Source organism: Benincasa hispida, chromosome 12 (genome assembly GCF_027475165.1).
Source record: "Benincasa hispida cultivar pf3 chromosome 12, pf3_genome.v1.1, whole genome shotgun sequence".
Taxonomy (NCBI): Eukaryota; Viridiplantae; Streptophyta; class Magnoliopsida; order Cucurbitales; family Cucurbitaceae; genus Benincasa; species Benincasa hispida.
The window spans coordinates 2,410,343-2,416,514 of record NC_143489.1 but is presented as its reverse complement, the minus strand read 5'-3'; positions in this window follow the sequence as shown (position 1 = coordinate 2,416,514).

The window sequence follows — 6,172 nt, the reverse complement described above, 5'->3', positions numbered from 1 at the left end:
ATTTGATAGTCAATTTTTTCCACCCACATTCTCCCTAAGAGTTCACACTGTGAGATCCATGCTCGACTTCGTGGTGCCCTGGGCCCACCTTCCCTTAGGAAGGTATTTTCATGGATCAATATGAAGGTGAATAGAGAGAGTGTTTATAGTAAGTGGGAGAAGGATGTGTGTCAATACATCCTACAATCTTGTTCATTGGTTTGCAATGTTTTTCCATGCTCGGCCTCGTGGCGCCCTGGGAGCATCTCCCTTTGGAAGATGTTTGCATAGAAAGGAATAGAGTGAAATCCAGTAATGGATAAGATCTCTACAGTCAATTGCATCAATTATGTTCTTCCTTGAGGCAAACTAAATGAGGTGGGGCTATGGGGTTGAAAATGAAGGGTTAGATTTACGAGAAAATATTTAAGAGTTAATGATTTCTTGACCAAATCAATGGTAATTAGGTATTATAGGAATAAGAGTTATTCTGATGTGTTATATTTAATTGAGAATGTCTCAATTCAGTGAAGGAATACTTGTACACCTCGAGGTGACATTTAATCTAAATCACTAAAGTATCATTGCAAAACTAAATGGTTTTAGGGTTCACTTAGAATTTTGCTAAATTGATTAGATTAAATGAGTTTTTGTTTGCATATCTAATATTGATAATTTTTTTGAATCAACATCTTTTAAATCATGATTAGCATTGTTATTATTTTTCTTGGCGCCAATAAATTAAATGGAAAAGCCTATACAACTTGAAAAAATACGATTAACACTGTCTTGGTCATCGACGACCTCAAATTCGTCCTAGTGAAGGAATGTCCTCCAATTCCTAGATCCGCTGCTTCATGAAACGTTCATGAAGCCTATGACAGATAGACTAACGATAAGGCTAGAGTCTATATTTTGGAAAGCTTAACTGAAGTCTTGGCCAAAAAGCATGAGCCCATGATCATTGCACACTAGATCATGGAGTCATTACATGGGATGTTTGGGCAACCAACCATACATCTCAAGCATGATGTTCTTAAGTACATCTTCAACTCACGAATGAATGGGGGATCGTCTGTTATGGAGCATGCCCTTAATATGATGGTGCACTTCAATGTAGCCGAGATGAACGGGGCTGTCATAGATGAGTCCAATCAGGTAAGCTTTATCCTGGAAACTATTCTAAAGAGTTATCTACAATGTTGTAGAAATGCTGTCATGAACACAACAGAATACAATCTTACCACCCTTCTCAACGAGCTGTAGACTTACGAGTCCTTAATGTAAGTCAAAGGACAACACAGAGAGGCAAATGTTACCAGTTCATCGAAAAATTTCCACAGCGATTCTACCTCTGGGACTAATTATGTGCCTTCTTCTTCAAGCTCTAAGAAGTAGAAGAAGAAGAAAGGTGGTTAGGGGAAGAATAAAGTTATCCCACTTGTTACTGCCCAAAAGAGCGAAAAAGTGAAGGTTGCAAAGGGAACCTGTTTTCATTGCAACTAGGATGGGTGCTGGAAATGTAACTACCCAAAGTAGTTGGCCAAGATGAAGAAGAAAAAAGAAGGTAAATACAATTTACCTTTTTTAGAAACTTGTTTAGTAAAACATGACGATTTCACCTGGATACTTGATTCAAGAGCCATTAACAATGTTTATACCTCATTACAGGAAACTAGTTCCTAACACCAGCTGGAGGCTGAAGACATGACGTTGGGGATTGGAACAGGGCAGGTCGTCTCAACGGTTGCAGTTGGAAGCTTAAGGTTGTTTTTCGATTCTAAATATATATTGTTAGACAATGTTTATTTTGTTCCTCATTTCAAGAGGAATTTGATCTCATTATCTTGTTTATTGGAACAATCTTATATATCTTTTATTTGTGATAAAATGTTTATCTCAAAGAATGGTATTAACATTTGTTCAGTAACAAATGGAAAACAACTTATATGTACTAAGAACGTTAGCATCTAAAATGCTCCATAACATTGAAATGTTCAACACTCAAACTACCGAAAACAAAAGACTAAAAATTACTCTAAAAGAAAATGCCCATCTTTGGCATCTAAGGCTGGGTTATATAAATCTCAATAGGATTGAAAGGTTAGTAAAAAATAGACTTCGAAAAGAGTTGGAAGAAAGTACTTTGCCTATATCTGAATCTTGTCTAGAAGATAAAATGACAAAACGACATTTTACTGGAAAAGGTCACAGAGCCAAAGAACCCTTGAAACTTATATATTCAGAACTTTGTGGTCCGATGAATATTAAGGCAAGAAGATAGTTTGAATATTTCATTACTTTCACAAATGGTTATTCAAGATATAGGTAACTTGACCTTAATCCTGAGTGAGTTGTGAACTACTATCCATGAGGGCTTAATTTGTATGGGTAAGAGTGGCATATTTCGTCCACCCAATATATGCCTACTATTTTGGGGTTTTGTCCAAGCAGAGAGTTGGGAACACAACTACACAAGATGGAATTCACTCCTTTCCGTAGAAAGAAAAGGTAGATCAATTGCTCCTTTAATAGGTGACCGAGTCTTGAACAATGAGACCTCACCCTCTCATTGGCTCGAAAGGGTTCAGTTTGTAATTGGACTGCAAATTGTATATTCATTAAAAGAATCAGTGGCATTTTAGGAGTTAGATGTAACCACAAAGATAAAACGGTAATTTTGACCCAACGGTAGTTACGAACAATTTGTGAAGGGTCAACAACCTACTATTGATTGGTTATATCCAATGGACACAGAAATATATCTACAATATAAAGAATTCAATTATTAGTCTTTAGTGGAGTGACTGACAGTTAATGAATGTTGATTAGTCTGATTAAAGAGTTTAGTTTGTTAATCTCATATCACTAGAGCTTCTAATATGTATGATTAATATAATGTATAATATATGTTGATACATTCGAATATATAGTTAATTATAAATATGTTTTATAATTAAAACTATATAATATGTGAGAGAAAAATATATGAATAAGATTCAAATATTTTAAATAAGCTTTATACTATATATTAAAATTTAATATGAATTTAGTTCATATTAAAACTATAGGTTAAAAGAGGAAGTTGCATTATAATATGATTATAATGCATGTAATATGGTTATTAATGGTTAGTTAACCATATTTAAACATTATATTAATATTATTTAATATTACTTTTTATATTAATATAATATCAATAAATATATAAATAACTCCCCTATGGGAAGTTATTTCAACAAACGTGGGAGGGGAGTTAATGTAACTCCCTCATCTTCCCCCTGTTATTCCTTTTCTGCGTAAAACATAGAGTCTTCCCTGCACTTGTATTCTCTCTCACTCTCACATAAACTCAGAGAAAATTTGCTCTGTCAAAATTCTCCAAAAGCCAACACTTCTTTTCCTTATGTCTTGAGAATAACGAAGACTCCAATTGGTGGTGTTCACATTGTTGGAACAATTCTTGGGTTTTTACAGTAGCATTGATTGTGACCTTAGAGGAAATTACATGAAGATTTACTGGTTCTTCAAAGGTAAAATTTTTCATCTTTGATTTTTTAGATTAAAAAATCAATGTGCTTGGCCTATTTTTGTTTCTATAAAAAATAATTTTGATTTTCCCAATCCCAATTCAAAGACAGTATGTTTAATCGCTTCCACTTTGGGATTCAATTCCTTCAATTGATATCAAAAGAGGTCTGTCTTTATTTTGGTATAGGGATATCAATTTTGATTTTTGGTACGTATTTTACGTATTGAATTCATGTGATGAATGCTCATAAATAAGGAAAATATACACAAATAAGAAAAATATCAGATAATATACATCTGCTAAGATTTTTCAAAATAGAAAAAAAAATATTCTGCATATAATTTTCAGATTAGAAAAAAAATATTCTGCATGAAATAGTATTATTTGAGACAAATGTTAAGAATTCATTTGTAACAATAACCAAAACCACCACAAGCTGCTTTAGAAAAAATATAGAACCAATCAACAAATCTTCAACAAAAACAATAATAAAATTTCAATATTTATCAAAAGAAATTAATTTATGGATCAATTCTTTTATAAGTTAATATTTTTTTTTTCGTGAGGTTGGTTCGATTCTTCAAATATATAATACAAATAGCAAATGAATATTATATTTATTTATTGTGTAGAGAATAGAGAAACAAAAGTGAGAGAGGGGGTTTTGAGAGGGACTTATGTGAGTTGGCCTTTATTATTTTTTTTTTTTTTTAAATTACTGTTATTGGTATTTATTTCAATTATTTTTATGGTTAGAATTACATTACATGTGAGTTGGCATTTTGAATTGTCCCATATCTGAGTTTAGTGGGGGAGGCAACAACTCTTGTAAATATCTCACTTTCCAACTCTTTTCATATAACATTATTAGTGGGCTCCTCTTGTTGCCCTTTTCTTTTCTCAAAACAATAATAGTGGGCTTTTTATGTTGGGCTTTTTCTCCTCAAATTTAAGTCTTTCAACTTAAATCACTTTTTTTTTTTTGTTTCTTAACTATCAAAATTAAGTTTATTCTACTTTAAATTTTAATTTTTTTTTTAACTTTATAAAAGTAATTATCATTCTATAATCTAGCCCTTTTTTTATTTACCACTAGTGGATAATGTAGTATATATATATATATATTAATGTGTTGATGTGAGCATGGAGCCACATAAGTTGACTAAAACGAGTATTGAGTAAATGGATATTAGTTGACAAAATAATTGCAATGAATTAAACTAGTTAATTCTTTTTAAGGGTTTAAGAACTATAACAGTAGAAAGTTTGGAAAGAAAAAAATTGGAAAAAAAAAAAGAGAAGTCTAGAGATCAAATTGGAAATAAAAGTTGTCTCTTTTAAAATATTTCTTTAAATCATACACATACATGAGTGGAAAAAAAAAATCTCAAGCTAGCACCCCTAAAAATCTTACTTGTGAGAGTGAGTTGTGTTGAAGCCTAAGAGAAGAGTTTTGATAAAAAGACAGTATTAATAAAACATACGTCTAAAGCACTAAAGTTAGTTGTTTGAATTTTCACCTACACATTGTCGAAGACCCCAAACAACTGTGATAAAAATTCTAAATTATGTATCATTTATAAAATTATATATATATATATATATATATATATATATATATATATATATATATATATATATATATGATGATGATTCTAGTTTTGTGGATCAAACGAGTTGTGTGTAGACATAATATATTTAAAATTATTTCCACTATTATTTTCATCGAATTGATAACTACGTCATTATATCTAGTCATTTTCAAATCATCACTCAATTATAATACATAGATAATGGATTTAAAATCAAGATGTTAGAAGTTTAAAAATGCAGTAAATCTATCAAATAGGCATGTACTTTGAACATAATGTTTTCTATATAATGATTCCATTTAAGGCAAATTCAAAAACACAACCAACCCTATTCAAATAACAAATCCATGTAGTTCAATTACTAAATGAAAAAGGAGGAATTTGCACATAACTCTCTCTTGCAATATTTTTCAACTTTTAAAACATCACAAAAATTTTTAAAATATATTAGAACAAGAAAAATGCAAACATATAGTTGTACAAATAAAGAAAGCAAGTGCAACAAAACCAAAAGAAAAAAATTCAGGTGTCTATTTATAAAATAGAAATTTTGCCAATGTGAATATAGTTAAGCTAATATAAAGCATAAACTCTCAATCAAAAAGTTAGGTCCCATCCTGTATTAAGGTTGAACGCATAAATTTTGTCACTATCACTAATGAAAGAAATTAAAAGGCCAAGTTTTTGAAGCAGTTTAAATAATTAAATAGAATGAGGTAAAACATCAAAACCAGTGAGATAATTATAAAAGAAAGGAAGCACAAAGTCACCAAAGTGATTGGCTGTGATATTCACAAAGCTGTCATAATAGCACAGCAATTAGGGCCCAATATTACCAACTGAAAATTAGACTTAAGTGATTGATTTAACAACTAAGAAATTTCCAATAACCTAAATTCAAACAGTAGATCATAGGTTGGATCTGCAGAATCAAATTTAAAGTAGCTTTATGTAAACTAGTGGGCCATCACTTTTCTTTTTTTCCTTTTTTTTTTTTTTTTTTTTTGACAAATTATTGCTAAATTTCTTTCTTTAATTTTAATAGAAAAAAATTTAAACTTTTGACTGA